Genomic DNA, 18,228 nt, shown 5'->3' on the forward strand with positions numbered 1-18,228 from the left:
TAAATGTTAGATTATTCATATACAACATGAAGGTGGCATTATCTGCTCATTAGAGTTTTGAAAAAAACAAAAGTAAAATAACAATGCCCAAAGTGAGTTATTCTGCATCAGATCAGAGTTCAAGTATATTATACACTATTACTTAGCTTAGTGAGATGGGGAAGTAGATGCGACCAGCATTTCCTTAATTCTTTCTTGAACAGGGAGCTGGTTGTTGAAGTTGAGTGTGGAGTCAGAGATGGATAGATGATTCTGATGGAAAACTACAAAAGTAAACCGTGGAGATGGACCATTAAGTGTGTCTAGGCTTTCCCTCAAACCCATGAGCCACCCTGTGAACTCGAAGAGGTGGTGTGTGTGTGGGGGGAGGGGGGAGTAGGGAAGTAAAGTTGCTAAGTCTCCTTCAGCACCATGGCCAGAGTGGGACCCAGCTTGGGCAGAAGGCGCTGTCCTTCTTCTCAGTGCTGATTATTCCTAAAGGGGTTTGACACTGCCCACTACACATAAAGATTCAACTCACTATGGGAACATAAGAAAACAGCCGCTGGTACAACCACTCTTGAAATCGGTCTGGTGGTTCCTCAGACAATTTGACATAGCATTTCCTGAGGACCCAGCTATACCACTCCTGGGCATAAATACAAAAGGTGCTCCAACATATAATAAGGACAAATGCTGTGTTCATAGCCACCTTACTTATAATAGTCAGAAGCTGGAAAGAACCAAGATGTCCTTCAACAGAGGAATGGATACAGAAAGTATGGTACATTTCCACGATGGAATACTACTCAGCCATTAAAGACAATGACTTCATGAAATTCTTAGGCAAATGAATGGGACTAGAAAATATCCTGAGTGAGGTAACCCAATTGCAAAAGAACACACATGGTATTCACTCACTGATAAGGGGATATTATCCCAAAAGCTCAAAATACCCAAGATACAATTCACAGACCACAAGAAGATCAAGAAAAAGGAAGACCAAAGTGTGGATACTTCAGTCCTTCTTGGAGGAGGGAACAAAATATCTATGGAAGGAGTTACAGAGACAAAGTGTAGAGTAGAGACTGAAGGAAAGTTCATTCAGAGACTGCCCCACCTGGGGATTCATCTCATATACAGTCACCAAACCCAGACACTATTGTGGATACCAACAAGTGCTTGTGGACAGAAGCTTGATATAGCTCTACCAGTGCCTGACAAATACAGGGGTGGGTGCTCTCAGCCAAACATTGGACTGAGCACAGGGTCCCCAATAGAGGAGCTAGAGAAAGGATCCAAGGAGCTGAAGTGGTTTGTAGCCCCAAAGGAAAAACAACAAAAGGAACCAACCAGCACACCCAGAGCTCCCAGGGACTAAACCACTAACCAAAGAGTAAACATGGTGGGACTCATGGTTCCAGCTGCATATGTAGCAGAGGAACTTGTCAGTTACCAATGGGAGGAGAGGCCCTTGGTCCTGGGAAGGCTCAATGCCCCAGTGTAGAGGAATGCCAGAGTCAGAAAGTGGGAGTGGGTGGGTTGGTGAGCAGGGAGAGGGGAGTGAATAGGGGATTTTTGGAGGGGAAACCAGAAAAGGGGATAACATTTGAAATGTGAATGAAGAAAATATCTAATTAAAAAACTAATTGTCTTTTAAAGATTTTGTTCATGCAACATATTTTTATTTTATAATTCCCTCTCTTCCAACTTCTTCAACAGTGTCCCTACCTCTGTTCACCCAATTTCATCTTCTTTGTCAGTCACACACACAAAAAGAAAACAACAGCAACAACAACAACAACAACAACAACAACAACAACAACAACAATCTCTCACCACCAATTGATACATCCAGTGCCAGGAGTGAGTTGCATCTGAGGTTTTAGCCAAAGGAATTCTATGGAAATTCTCAAGCAACTCAGGCTATTGACAAGATTATTGGTTTCTCTCTAGAAATTGATGGTAAAGCCTTATTGTTGAAGACAACACCCACCCGTACAGATCATTGAACACAGAGAAGTTGAACCGGTGCCTAACTAGAGCCTTCACTCCTACTGAAAGTGTTCATGATACTGTAAGATGCCCTGCATGCAACCATAGAGAAAGGTAAAGAGCAACCCTTGTCTGTACAATAGTAACCTCCCTGAATGATTCACTAGTGCAATAGCGGCACACATGTTGTGGAAGTAACAAACTACTCTCTGATTAGGATTACAGCCCTCTCCATAGTATGGAATCTGTCCATGACACTGCCTAGGTGGCCAAGAATCTTACACTAGATAGGCTACGAACCTAGGGGAAAACTAAATAATATTGTTCTGCTAAAGAAGATGCAGTAAAATGATCCCAATGGCACTCTGCTATACCTGAGGATGAATGTCTTACTCAAAGAAGTTCTAGTAGATGGGAACTAATGCCAAGATCTACAACTGAATGGTATTCAATAGTGAAAGACCTTGGACCACTCAGTCCTAAATGGGATGTCTTCATCAAATCTTTCCCTTTAGGGCTCAGTGAAGTATGCAGAAGAGGAAGTGGAAAGCTTGTAAGAGCCAGAGGAGATGGGTGATACCAAGGAAACAGTGTCCTCTAGACAAAGCAGGAAAGATTTGCACAGGACTTCATAGAGACTGTGGCAGCATGCACAGGGCCATCACAGATACAAACCAGATGGGCTCTCAGCACTGAGAGGGGAAATAGGCACAAGATCCCACGCCCAGCTAAAAAGCTATCACCAATTAACAACCACTCAGAAAGGAAATGTTAGCTTCCACAAGGGAATCTCACTGGGAATTCAAGCCTCACTTACAGGCAGCCCTCACTCCCAGTAGGTATTTTTTTTTTGTCTCATATTGCCTTGTTTGGACTTTATTTAACCTTATTGTTATTTTGCTTGTATTTTATGGGCTTCGATTTTGAGTTTGTGAGTGTGTGTGTGTGTGTGTGCCTGTGGTATGTCTCTCCTGCTCTTTAATAGTTCCTTTTTCCCTTACTTTTGTTTATCTTTTTTATTTATCTGTTTTTTTAAGATTTATTTATTATTATATCTAAGTACACTGTAGCTTTCTTCAGATGCACCAGAATAGGGCATCAGATCTCATTACTGATGGTTGTGAGCCACCATGTAGTTGCTGGGATTTGAGCTCAGGACCTTCGGAAGAGCAGTCAGTGCTCTTAACTGCTGAGCCATCTCACCAGCCCGAGAATATGGGGTTTTTTGTTTGGTTTGTTTTTGGTTTTGCCCTTTTTTTGTTTATTTATTTATTTTTTATTTATTTTATTTATTTATTTATTTTTTTGAGACAGGCTTTCCTCTGTGCAGTCCTGGCTGTCCTGAAACGCACTCTGTAGATCAGACTGGCCTCGAACTCAGAAATCTGCCTGCCTCTGCCTCCCACGTGCTGGGATTAAAGGCGTGTGCCACCACACCTGGCTCACATCTGGCCTTTACGATCTTTCTGCGTTCTCTTTGTCATAGATCCCTGAGCCTTGATGGGCAGTTCTGGAAAAGATCCCATTTAGGATTAATGTCCTAATTTTAGATTACTGCTGGAGCACTTGGGTTTAGTCCTCAGCAGTACACATGCACACACAGACATACAGACACACACATATTAAGTTAAATCACAAAAAGAATTTGAGTCACTAACATCACAATTTAAATAATCAAGTTTAGTTTGCATTGGTGAGTCAGTGACAGAATTCCGGTTTATCATGTACTATACATTCCAATTTTGAAGCAATTCCCAGCTGTCTTTCATAGCTGATTATCAACTTAGATCTTTGCTGGCAACACTTAAGTCATGGTTTATTTGTTTATATTCCCATCGATATCTGGTACTGTCTCTATTTTTCAACTTATTTATTTGGAAGCTATATCAGGTGATCCCATTATGAAGTGATTGATTGATTGATTGATTGGTTGGTTGGTTTTAAGTCAAGTTTTTCTTGTATAGCCCAGGCTGGACTCAAACTTGTGATCCCCCTGTCTCAGCCTCCTAATACTGAAATTTCAGGTCACCATGATCAGCTTCACTTGAGGCTTTAATTAGCATGTTATTTTTTTAATGTTTATTTTATGTGTATATATGTGGTTGATAATATGTATATGCACCAGGTATGTGCATGTCTTAGGGTTTCCATTGCTCTAAAGGAACACCATGACTAAGGCAACTCTTATAAAGGACAGTATTTAACTGGGGCTGGCTTACTGGTTCTGAGGTTCAGTCCATTATCATGACGGAGGGAAGCATGGCAGCATCCAGGCAGGCATGGCACTGCAAGAGCCGAGCGTTCTACATCTTGATCTGAAGACAAACAAGAAAAGCATGGCATCCCCAAGCAGTTGGAGGAAGCTCTTGAAGCCCAGGTGCACAGTGACCCACTTCCTCCATCCAGGCCATGCTATTCCTACAAGGCCACACCTCCCAATAGTGCTGCCACTCCTGGACCAAGCATATCCAAACCACCTCAGTGCTGGCATCTGCTGAAGTCAGAAGACACATCGGATTCTCTGGACCTGGCTACAGAGGGTGATGAGCTGCCGTGTGCGTGAGCAAAACACAGGCCCTCAGAAAAGTAAGTTCTCTTACTCAGAGCCATCTCTCCAGTCAAATTAGCATATTCTTAATGGCTAATGAAGTTGGACGACATTTCCTCAGTATCATTTCTCATACTTCCCTACATTCTGGAGTTTGTTTTCCTGTCTGCCCTCATTCCCGGGCTTGTTTGTCTTTTCATCCTCTCAATAAAACATTTTGCAAAAAAACACCCAGCTTAACCAGATGAAGCTCATTTTATCTTTCCTTTCTAATAGCTGACATTTCGTATCAAGACCAAAAAACAGTTTACCTGATCGTGTTTCTATACACTGGCAAATAGCACATGGGACTGAAACTGAAAAAAGAAAACACCATATAACCCAGTTCAGAGAAAGTAAAAGACACAAGTGGTGGTGGTGCTGGGGGATGCAGTGGAGCGGGGAGGTGAAGCAAAGCACCTATGTAGGGTGTGGTGTGCTGGCTAGAGAACTCAAAGCTCTGAAGAAATAGACTCAGTGCATTCATGAACTGGAGGAGCAGCACAGTAAACAGGAAATCTCTAAATAGACAAGCAAGGGTAAAGCAATTACTACAGAAATCCTAGCGCAGTTCTGCTCTTCCAACTCTAAAGAGAAAGGCAATGGGAATCGCATTCTTAATACTCTTTTTATTTCTTAGTATCATTATAATTAAATTATTGTCATTAAATTATTATCATCATTAAAAACTTAGATCCATTTGTTTTATTGTATACATATGAATGTTTTCTAGCGTGTATGCGTATTATATTTGCTATCATCATAAGCATGTCTGGTGTGCCGGGAGGTCGGAAGAGGGCATCAGATTCCTTGGAACAGGGCTACTAATGGATCTGAGCTGAGATGTGAGTGCTGGGAACTGAACCTAGGACCCCCTTCAAGAACAAGACACGCTCTTAGCCACTGACCCATGCCTCCAGTCAAAATCTTACTTATTGTTATTATTGGTAGTAGCAGCCACACTAGTAGTGGGTGCACTTGTGGGTGCGTGAGGAGCTAGAGAACAGCTTCAGGAGTTGGTTCTCCCCTTCCACTGTAGGTCCTGGGGACTGACCTCAGGTTAGGAGGTTTGGATGACAAGTACTTTTAACCCCCTGAGTCAGCTTGCCAGCCCTATCTTAATATTTTGAAAGAAGAGAAATAATGGGCACAACTTAGTTCCAATCCTTGTACATAGTTTCCTTTCTCTGAGCAGTTGTAAATGGTGCTCTATCTTTCTTCCTGAAACCATTCTAATTCCTTCTCTTTTTTCCAAGATTTCATATCTAATCAAAACTCTGTGTCTTATTTAGGGTTACAACTGCTGTGATGTAAAGCAACTTGGGGGGGAAAGGGGTTTTCTGGCTTACCCACTGAATAGGAACTCAAAACAGATATTTTTTCATTTACATTTCAAATGTTTTTCCCAAAGGCCTCTATACCCCCCCCCCTGCCCTGCTCCCCAACCCATCCACTCCCGCTTCCTGGCCCTGGCATTCCCCTGTACTGGGACATATGATCTTCACAATACCTCTCCTCCCATTGATGGCTGACTATGCCATCCTCTGCTACATATGCAGCTAGAGACACAGCTCTGGAGGGGTGGGGTACACTAACCAGTACCGGTTTTGTTTTATGTCTGGCTTCTATTCTTTCTCCTCATTGACACAGATCTTGCCTTGGTTAGGTGATGACCACCAACCCAGTCAGGGAATCCAGTGAGCATTTTTCAAACCTTATCTTTGTTGGCTTTTCTCCTCTTGGAATATCCTCTTCCCTTTATGGCTAAACAACCCATTCTAGGCTTTTCCCCTTTCCTCCAGATACTCAGTTTTTGTCTCCTTGGGAGGCCCCTCCCGAGGATGGCAAGAACACTGCAGTTTCTTAAGGCTCATCCTCGTCTCCAGTTTCTTTTCTAACATTTCTTTTTAAAATTGAATACAGTACTACAGGTATGGAAATCAACTCTACAGCAAAGACTGTATCCTTCCCATCCAGGTTTCTCTGAGTTCCAGCTTCCATACTCAACTGTTCTCTCAACACTCCGACTTGACTGTCACAAAGATGCTTCAGCTGTACCAAAACAGGGCTGAGGTCACCTCCTGGAAACCTCATCTGCTTCCATCGTTCTTCCCATTGCCAATGTCACAGAACCAGCTATCGCTGTCCTTCACCTGGGTCTCAATAATAACCTTTAACTGTTCTCAGTGTACCTTCTCTGCCTACCAAGGACTATACTTGGGGCCAGGATGCCACAACACATATTGGATTAAAGTAGCTTCTCTGCCATCCATATGTGCCTAGCACTCAGGGCCACATCCTACCTGGCCTACAAGGCTTTTGTGACCTTTGTCCACCTCTGTCCTGTCTCAGGGCAAACTATTTGCTCTCATATATTACTTAAGCCCAGGAAACTTTCTTTCTTTTTTAAACATCCGCCTTACACCCAATCACAGCCCCTTTCGTTCCTTTCTTCCCAGTCCCACCCTGTCTTAGTTAGGGTTTCATTACTGTGAAGACATACTATGACCAATGTAACTCTTATAAACAACAACATTTAATTGGGGCTGGCTTACAGGTGCAGAGGTTCAGTCCATTATCGTGTTGGGAAACATGGCAGCATCTAGGCAGGCATTGCACTGGAAGAGCTGAGAGTTCAATGTCTTGTTCAGACTCTTGCAAACATCTAAGAGGAGGGATTCAAAGCCCATCCCCACAGTGACATACTCCCTCCAACAATGCCAAACCTCCTAATTGTGCCATTCTCTGGGCCAAGCATATTCAAACCACTACACACCCTTACAAATCCCTCCCATCTCTATCCCCCCACCCCTTGTATACCATCCCACCTGTAGCATCTAGTCTCAGCAGGACTAGGCACATCCTGTCTCACTGGCCCTCATGAATTTCAACCATTGTCTATACTCTCATATCAAAAACTCTAAAACTAAAGGGGTTTTGGTTTTTCCAACATCAGCAATACAGAGTGGAGAGCACCAGAGGAAAGGCCACATCTTATTTTAGAGATAACTACTCCCTACTATGCACTTCCCAGCAGAACTCATTTTCAAGGCCGTCCTTATGCATGGTGCCCTTGGATGCTTCCTCCACACGGCTCTTCTGTTTTTTCTGTTCCTTTCACTCATTCAGATGGGTGGGAAACTTAGAGTCTTTGTATTGGGCATGGTTTCTCTTTCAGCATTGCTCTGCAGTGTGCTGAGGCATAGCACAAGGATGTTGAGGTAGCTGGTCATGTTGCACCCACACTCAGGAAGCAAAGGATAATGCATGCCACCTTGTTTTTGAAGGATAATTTTGTTAAATACAGATATCTTAGTTGATAGTCATGCACACACACACACACACACACACACACACACACACACACACACACACACTGAGATTTTGTTACTTCACTGCAAAGGGATGTTAACTCAAGTTATCATGATTGTACAGCAAATGCTCCTAGCTGCTGAGGTGTGTCTCCAGACTGTCTTTGTTGTTTGTTCGTTCATTCATTTCTTCTTCTTCTTCTTCTTCTTCTTCTTCTTCTTCTTCTTCTTCTTCTTCTTCTTCTTCTTCTTCTTCTTCTTCTTCTTCTTCTTCTCCTTCTTCTCCTTCTTCTCCTTCTTCTCCTTCTTCTCCTCCTTCTCCTCCTCCTTCTCCTCCTCCTCCTCCTCCTCCTCCTCCTCCTCCTCCTCCTTCTTCTTCTTCTTCTTTTTACTTTATCTGCATTTATTTTATGCTGAATTTATTCCTGGGCCATGAGTTTTTGTTTCTTCAGTTTCTTCTGGGATATCTTTTTCTTCTGTGCAGCCTCCTCTTCTGGCTTTGGAACGATCTGTTCCTTCTCAGTGAGGATCATCTCACTGTGGCAGGGGGAGCTCATGTGTGGGTTAATCCCGACCACGAGCTCTGTAGGTTCGTCGGTGCATTTTAGGTGCCTTGTTCACCTGGATGTGTTCAATGACTAGAGAATCCATATCTAAACCCTTAAGTTCAGCATTGCATCTGCATTTTTAATCATGTGCAGCAAAAATTCAGCACTCTTTTTTGGCTACCATCCCTGTGTCCAGCCCCACTGTTTAGCCTGGGTGCACCTACCAACTGTACCATTATACCACCAGAATGGCACACACTACTTCTTTAAAGTGACATCCTTCAGATACTTGGTGGCTTTGCGGATATGCATACCCTTGATGGCCTGGGCAGTTTCCCGGGTGTTCTTAAAGTGAACACGAAGGTTTGACACTCTTGATTTGCATGATTTTGTGGGGTTTTCTGGGTCAAGAGAGTAGCGAACCATCTTCACAGGTCACCTCTGGCCGCTTCCTTTTTTCGTTTTTTAACTCTCTCATCATGCTTCCAATGTCATTTCACTGTCTTCTATCTGCGTGGCTTTTGTTGAAAGATTAGGTGTTAACTATATTGAAAACAATCCATGTGATTCCTTCAATATTTGTCTTTTCTTTGACTTTGAGACATGGGTTATTCTTTGTCTGATTGAATCTGTTAGTTTTATTCCTTCTTGGAGTCCATGGGGTTTTTCGAGGTGTACACAGTGAACACCAATGCTTTTCTTTCCTGTCTCCCTCCCCTCTCCTCCTGGTATGCTAACAGTGAGTGTACTTCCAAGCTTGATGGCGTTGCCTGGCGCTCAACCTCATTATTTTTGTTCTTCATCCTAACAAGCATCCAATGACCTATTTTTAGGTTTACCAATTTCCATTTTCTCCCTGTTTCATATTTATAGACACTTTAGAAAAACAATTCTTTTAACTTCAGAATTTCTGTTTCACTCTTTTTATAACTTCTCTTTATTGGTATTCTAAACCTGATGGAAAATTAGTTTCACAGTTTGCAGTAATTAGTTGTTTAGATGATTTCCTTTAGTCTTTGAATATTTGTAGTTAGCAGATTTATATGTTTATATAAGGAAGTTTTTTGCTTTGTAAGTTTGATAGCTGGGATTTCTTATCACACGTTTCCTGCATGTAAGAGGTATATTCTACTTTCTCACACATCTCATAGGGTTTTATTTGTTTGCTTTGAGTTTTGTTTTTTGCTTAAAATTTACTAATTTTCATGAATCAAGACATACAATTGTTGAAAGCTCTTCATTAATTTCTAGGGTTATATGAATGATGTTCTTGCTAATTGTATGTATGTATGTATGTATGTATGTATGTATGTATATGTGATGTGTACGTGGGAACCACAAATGTGGAACTTAGAAAACATTCTTGGGTGCTGGGCCTGGCCTTTTATCTTATTTGAGGACAGGCTCCTATTGGTGGCTGCTGCGGCATGCATTAGGCTACCTGGTGGCTGCTGCGGCATGCATTAGGCTACCTGGCTCACCAGATTCTGGGCGTTCTCCTGTGTTGGCTTTCCATCTCCTCGTCTTGCCACAGAAAGGCTGGCATCGTGAGCATACAGTACTGCGTCCAGCTCTCATGCCGTTCTGAGGATACAAACTCAGGCCTGTACACTTGCAGTACTCTTACCCACTGAACTATCTCCACAGTCTAAATTTTGTTACTGATATGTGTGTGTGTGTGTGTGTGTGTGTGTGTGTGTGTGTGTGTGTATCAGGCAACTTATGAGAATCAGTTATCTCCTTCCACTTTGGAGGCTTTGGGGATTAAACTCTAGGGCTTCAGGCTTGGCAGCATGCACTTTTACTGACTTTGTATTCATTGGAATCTCTAAACCTCTGAACAATACTGTATTATGATATAATGCACTAAGTCTTATTATCTATATTGCACAACTAAGAAAATGGAGGACCTGAATGATTTAAAAAACTTTCTTAGGGTAACATACCAAGAACTGACACCATTGTGACAGAGATCTTCTTGATGATCCAAAGTTTGGTTTGGGTTGTTGTTGTTTTAATTTTAGATAGTGAGATAGAACCTTGTGTAGCCCAAGCTGGCCTTGAACTCACTACGTATCCAAAGGTGATCTCAAACTTCCAGTGCTTCTGGCTCCGCTCCCAAATGGTGGGATTACAGGTGTGTGCCAGCATGCTCTGTTTATTCTGCGCTTCTTTCCTGACTTTGAGCAGTCCTTTGTAAATCACTTCCTGTTTAACATGAACAATGGTCTGGGAAATGTACCCAGCAACAACTGGTGTGGTACTTGGGACTGAGCCCAGGTCTTTGCATATCCCTAGCCCTTTGGTATTGTTAACCTTTCCTTCTTTTTTAATTTTTATTTTCCTAACATTGTTGTGGTGTGGGTTTTTTTGTTTTGTTTTATTTAATTGGGTATTTTCTTCATTTACATTTCAAATGCTATCCCAAAAGCCCCCCTTACCCACCCTCCCCACACTCCCCAGAAGCTGGCATTCTCACTGACTTTATACAACAGAAATCATTACTCCTTCACCTACGCTAATCTCATGGGAGTTTGAATTTTCTCCTGTTACGGCACTTGCAGCCAATGGCAGTGCATGCCTTGCCCTCTTCTGCTGCTAAGTTATGAGTTTTCACCTCCTTATTCTCTCCTTCTAGAGCAAAGCAATGAGCTTGGAAAATACCAGGCTGTTGTTGAAAGAATAAGGGATTGAATCTTCAATGAAGAATGAAATCAGATGAAACAAAAAAGTGTATGTTGTTTGCAATTCCAGGATATTTATTTCCTCTTAAAGTTAGGGAATCCTTGAAAAATATTTTTGCATTTGTACATGGATAGTCCTGAGGAGTTCTGTCCCAGTGGTGTGACTTCTTTATAGAATATTCTAAAGGCAGTTTTTCTAACTATTCACCCTCCATTTTCTTATGCATGTAGTACAGGATAAGACATAGCATCATGACATTGGATCCACTTTTATCCAAAGGACTAGGTGTGTGTACACATCCAAAGCCAGAACATCATGCCAGACACCAATGTGTCACTATGTGTTTATTCTGCCCTCCTTTCCTGACTTTGGGGAGTCTTTTTAAATCACTTCCTCTTTAGCGTGAACAAAGGTCTGGAGAATGTACCCATCAACACAACTCATGAACATAATCTGCAGTTTTTCATAGGTGTGTGAGTTTCCACAAGGACCTTCTGTGGAACTCAGACAACTCACCAGTCAAGGCACATTATCTCTGGGCCTCATGTTCTGATAGCACTACAGACAGAGAATACCTACTGCCTTGGTACTGGCCAGGTAAGGGATGTGGTACAGTTTTGGTGAACATTTGTGGCACCAGAACAGAGGGATGGGAAACAATTTCAGACTTTGGTCAAGCAAAGCAAAGAGGCCCTGAGAGGTTCCAGGATCAGGTGCAAGGAGAGGAGGCTTATCTATCTCACGCCTTCTTGTGATAAGAGAAGTTAGGTTTCAACCTCTCAAAAATGATTCCTTTCTGATATTTGAAAACAATGGACTTAATCTAACTCATCACTAGATAAATAAAAACACAGCTCAGAAAATCTCGCTGACTTCCCCAAAGCCAGGAAGGGAGTAGCCATTTGGTATCTGTCGTGACCAGGAGTCCAAGGTTCCTGCCACCTCACCTGCCACCTCACTGCTAAGCTGTCACCTGGAGCACCTGAAAATAATATCTTAGTATCTCAAGTAGACTTGAGTCACAGGTTCTGCTTGTGTGTGGACATCTTGTCCTCAAGATATGTGAACATAGATATTTGAGTCTTTACTACCTGGGAATTAGATTTAGGATGGAGAGGGCGAGTTTCATGCTCAGGCTCTGGTGTGAACTGAGCTATTGCTTCACCGTTGCCTGTCCCCTCTTTTCTCTGGGTCCTCTTCCTGTCTGCTTGTCTGCTTTGGAGGTGATTAAAACAAAATATAGGAAAGATAGTTTTCTCTTTCATTTCCTTCTGCTTACCTGTTTACTGATCCTCACTCGTGGCCCTGTTTTGTTTGGACAATTGCTTCACTAGCCCTCTTACCATGAGATCATCCTCAGACTGATCTCTGGTCTATCAAAGAGAGACTGTGCCAGTGGCTGGAAGTTTGCCCTCTGTCCCACACCTACAGGATACTCTGTGGTATGGCTGAGCCAACCGAAGATAGCGTCTTCATATCTCAGTATGTCTTGGAGCTTACCAGATACAGGTATTTGACAAGGCTAATGTATTTGTTCTGCTCCAAGCCAAATTCTCTTCATCTTAGCATATAATCCCTTTAAAATAAACCTATGTGCCATCCTTTGTTCTTTCTGGCCCTCAAACACATATAGTGTACATGTGGAAATTCTAATTTTCTCAGTATCTGTCTTACCCTCACCCACTCTTCACTACCTGGGCCATTTGGTTGGGTTGGCCAAATGCCTAGACCCAAGCAAATCAAGAAACTCTTCGGGTGACCTCAGTTTCCAAAGTGTTTCTGCAAGCTTACCTCCACATGAAGACTCCCCGTAGGTACCCTGCAGGGAGGTATGAAAATCAGATATCTGGACTTGAGTTTGTTCTTCCTAAAATTTGTCTTCATTTTCTTCATACATGCTTTCATGTAGCTTCCAAGCTGCTCTTTAACTTGTCACTCTGAGTGATGGTGGCATCATGCCATAGGGCAAGGGACCTAGATGAAAGCTGAAATGAAGATAGCTGGCCAGCTGCCAGAGAAAGGTCCTCTCTCTGTGCTTTCTGGCTGCAATGCTATGACCGACTGAAACATTGTATTCAACGGACTGAAACATTGTATTCATGAACCACAAGAGGCCTTTCCTCCCTCATCACTTTTTTTCTTAAGGGATTTCTTTTTAAATTAAATTAAATTAAATTATTTATTTATTTATTTATTTATTTATTTATTTATTTATTTATTTATGTTTTTTGGGAGACAGGGTTTCTCTGTATAGCCCTGGCTGTCCTGGAACTCACTTTGTAGACCAGGCTGGCCTTGAACTCAGAAATCCACCTGCCTCTGCTTCCCAAGTGCTGGGATTAAAGTCATATGCCACCACCGCCCGGCTTATTTATTCATTTATTATATGTAAGTACACTGTAGCTGTCTTCAGACACTCCAGAAGATGGCATCTTTACGGATGGTTGTGAGCTACCATGTGGTTGCTGGGATTTGAACTCAGGACCTTTGGAAGAGCAGTTGGCGCTCTTAACTGCTGAGCCATCTCACCAGCCCCTCTCTTCTTATGTGACAAAGAAAAAAAAAAACAAAACAAAAAACAAAAAAACGTAACAGGAACATTAAAATTGATAAAAACTGTTCAAATTGCTCATGTCACAAAATATCTTTTAAAAACTATATTTAAAAAATCTGCTCATATCTTCTTGTGATATCCTTACCCCCCACCTCTGATCCCTAGACAGCAGCACCTCTGGGCTAGCCCACAGCCACTTTCCCTGTTCTTCTGGTCAATGTCCTACACTGCAGGTCCTGACCATGGCAGAGAAGGGATCAGCTACTGGCTATTTCCTGGCTTAAATCCTTTAAAGTCTTCAACTGCTCTCGAAATCTTGTGTGGTGGTTCATGCTATCCCAGCACTGAGAGAGGCTGAGATAGGAGCATGGATTGTTTGGGCCAAGTTGAACATCTTAAGGAGGTTTTAGGCTAACCTGGAGCTACAAAACAAAAACAAACAGATAAATAACTTCATTACTCTTCTCCTCTCTTTTATCCTTCGGCCTTGACAGGCAAACATGTCCTAAGCTTCTTTCTTCTCTGACCCTGCCTTGGTTTCTTGAGCTGCTGTTCATTCATTCCCCACTTGCTGCTGTTCCTTCAACTGGAACATTTATCCCATTGCTCCTGCCCTAGCATACTCTTGGTCTGTAAGTTATTGTTCCAGTGTCACCTGCTGAACCATATCGCTCCTGACCACCTTTCCTGGTTCTTTCTGGTCCTCTGGAGTATTTCTCTCCATGGACAATCATCATTCTTATTATTTCTTCTTGTCAATGGGCTGTAAACCAGAAGGATATTGTGTGCCTAGATTGTCTCCTTGATTTCAGGTTAGGCTCAGTAAATATTTGTTGAGCTGTTTAAAACTGTTGAAAAAAATGTGTCAGCCTTACCTGGGAAGCTTTGGACATGCAGATTCTAGGCTCACTCCTCAACATATCAAACCAGCTTCCGTGCTTATCGAGAACACAGGTAATCCCTGTGCACTGTATGAGGTGTGCACGTACGTACGTGTGTGTGTGTGTGTGTGTGTGTGTGTGTGTGTGTGTGTGTGTGTGTGAGGTACTGCCTTTAACCAGTCTCGGCTCACTCTGGCTGCACTTGTACATGAAAATCTCTGAGCCAGGAGTCAGGAGGCATGTTTCCTCTTTACTGTGACACCTGCAGCAGTATTTGTGTCCTCTTGTGCCTTCCTTTCTCCATCACAAGACCTGGCCTTCTTATCTTCTAAATAACATTATGATGACAAAGTGGAAAGCCTTGGACACAGGTGATTCCTTATCAATAGTCTTTGAAACTATAGAAATTAGTAAGAGAAAGATGGAAATAAGCTATGAGACAAGGGGGATGTACAAAGAAGGAATTAACTTCTGGAGAAAGATATGTGCACTCACACATACATACATACACCTCAGTAAAGAGCGTCCTCAGAGAGAACTTATAGCCATTTTATGGTGATAACTCATGTCTCATGGAGCCGTAGGGTCCTTAATATCCAATAACAATGCGTTTCAATCTGATTTGCTTATTATAATCCCCAAAGGACTTTGAGAAGTCCCACACCAGTCCAGTGTATCTAGTTGTGGTTACCCACACACAAGACCTGGACACGATGGGTCAATCTGGACATTCCATTTTGCACGAGGAAGAAGTCAGGAGGTCCCACTTTTCCTGGGAAGCTTACAGCATCCAAGATCTGATGGGGAAGAGGAGCGTCATTGTCTTCAGTGCTATCGCTATGGATACATTGCCCGTGGTCCAGGTCCAGTGAATAAACCCACACCTCATCTGTGCTCATGCAAGCAACCCTAATTAAACTCAGCAGCGGGTCAATCAACAAACTGCAAGTAGGAAGGAGCCTCATTTGATGAAAGAAGGAAGGGTTCAGTCAGAGTGGGAAGGGAGTGGAAGACGGAAACGGGACTAAAAACATCCAAAATGTACATTATATATGTGAGAAGTCATCAAAAATACATTAATAATCAAAACTGCTATATCAGACGATGCCCACATCATCTGGGTTGAGCCCAGATATCTGCAGGCTGTGCAACCACTCAGGTTTAAAGCACACACAAAAGCCCCTGATGTGTTCATTAAAATTCAAATCTAGGAGCAGTGGGTGGTTCCGAGAGTTCTGTTCCCCAGGTGAGCTTGAGTCTGGCCTAGGGGCTGCCTTTTGAATTTCCAGACCCCAAGAAATTCACACGCACAAAGGAGAGTTAAGCTTTGAGGAGTTTATGGGGGTTAAGTAGTAAGGAATTGGTGGATGAGATGGTTATTGCTTCTGGTTGTCACTCAGCCGTCATAACTCTGCTGCCCGCTCTTCATGAGCAACCACTGATCCAGAGGGCAGCATAAGGCATCAAAGGAGGACTGGATGGAGAAAAGGTAGCCCACACTAAGGACTCACTGTGGCCCAAGCATTGTGAAATGATGCTACTTCAAGGAGTCCTTTTTTTTTTTTTTTTTTTTGTGCCCGTGGTACAGGTCCTCTCAAACTTCATCCTGCATTTGTTAAAGGGAAATTATTCTGTTTTCCTTCTTAAAGTGTGGTTAGCATAGATGTTATCTGGGATGGTTGCTTTAGGAATAGGTACCTTTGCAAGGCATGCAGTGCGGAGAGGGATGGGCTCAACATAAAACAGTATGGGTGAGGGGGGAAATTTATATTGAAGGAGGAGGTGGTCAGTGGAAAGAAAATGACCAAGAGATGTGCCAGCGGTAGAAGTGGATGCTGGCTAAGACAATTCTGTTAGCATCTGCCTATTACTGTAACAATACCCGAGGTAATCAACTTAGAAATAGGAAAGGTTCGCCATGGCTCAAAGTTCTGCAGGCTTTAGCCTGTGGGTGCATTGGGGTCCATACCAAAGAGCCATCATGCCAGGGGGACATGTAAAGCTGTTACCTTATGAGTAAACTTTTCTGTTAGGTCCCTGCTCTTAAAATCCCCACCTATCCCCTAATAACAACACAGACTTCTGAGCCACTCGTAAACATGAGTCTTTAGGGGGTATCTAAGACCTAAACTCTATCACCGAGTTTGGCAATAACAGAGGTCAGACATCAGAAATGATGGAGGATAATCCACTCCAGCATCATATATTGCGGATGAGAGAATGTTTGCTAAACCAATTATCTAAAACTGGGTGTCATAAAGGTTTTACAGAGGGGGCTAAAAGAAGCCTGGAGTGCCGGAGTTGCCAGAGACTGTCATATTGACTAAGTGGAAAAACTTGGATTCTTGCCCAGGTCTTCCTGACTGTGAATTCTAAGTGCTTTCCAAGCTGCCACACTGACTCCTACCTAGAGGGGCGAAGCTGTCACCGATGCCCAACAGCTGCAGTGGGGAGAGCAGCTGAGCCAAAGAAACAACGCACAGAGACAACGGAGGCCATTGTTAAGAGAGTTTGATGGGCAGAGAGAAGAACAGGTGTGCAGCATTGGAGCCAAGGAACAGCTTGAGAAAGAAGCAACCAGTGACCATGATTGACAGGAGAGCGGAGGCTCAGGGGCTGTGCTTTTTGGTTTTCATCCAGAAGTTTCCTAGCTCTTGTTCCTCGGAAATATTGTTTACCCTTAAAGGGCACGCAGTGAGAATGTGCACCAGCCGCTTCTCCAGGGGCTGTACCAGAGTGCCCTCAAACCCAGCACTCAGTAGTTCACAGTTTGTGTTTGTTCACATGGAATCTCAGCATCCAGAGCTATGACTGTCACCGATTTGGTTTTTGTTTTGTTTTTACCCGAGACTCCAAAGCCAGAAATGTCCAGGGAGTGTCCTAACATCCAAGTTAGACAAAGACCAGGCCATAAGTGGCCTAGCGGCACCTCTGTCCTATGTGGGAGGGTTCTGAAGTTTCACATCCAACTAAACTTTCCGGTGATGCTTTTGAAGGCAGAGAAAAGGGGACTTTATGGGCGCTGTCTGCAATCACTCCAGACAACGTACATATAATTCTGCTTCTTTCAAGGAGAGAAATGGGGTCTTAAGATTAAGAAACAGGCAAGCTACAGACCTCAGTACTTAGAACAGACTAAAGAAAGCTCAGAGAAGATCCAGCAGCCTGGGCTGGGAATTCATAGGCTTTTCCCAAAAGGCGCCACCAGGCAGGTGGCCCAACATTAAGTCATCATTGAGAGAGCACTGCCACCTTGTGGTAGCAGCTAGGCACTGCACACCTTCACCGACCCATGAAGGATTCCTGCATATTAGAGCTTTGCTTACCTTTTTCTCTTTTATTGCCTAAAAGACAGGACTGATAAGCATCGGCATTTACCGGGATAGAAAACGGGAACCAGGAGTTTGTGCACGAAGAGTGAGCTTATATTTAAACAAACTGACCAAGAGTCTTTCTAACTGGGAAAACAGAAGCTTTCTGTGTCACAACAATGTATCAGAAGGCCGAGAGTGTAGCTCAGTCCATAGAGACTTTACCTACCAAGCCTGCATCCCTGGGATTGATCCCCAGTACAACATAAACTGGGTACAGGAACAAAAGGAACAGAAGTTCTAGGTCTTCCTTAACTGCAATGAAGAGGTCAAGACCTGGGCTACATGAGATTTGTCTCAAAAGGGTGTGTGTGTGT

This window comes from Mus musculus, chromosome 14 (genome assembly GCF_000001635.26).
Source record: "Mus musculus strain C57BL/6J chromosome 14, GRCm38.p6 C57BL/6J".
NCBI lineage: Eukaryota > Metazoa > Chordata > Mammalia > Rodentia > Muridae > Mus > Mus musculus.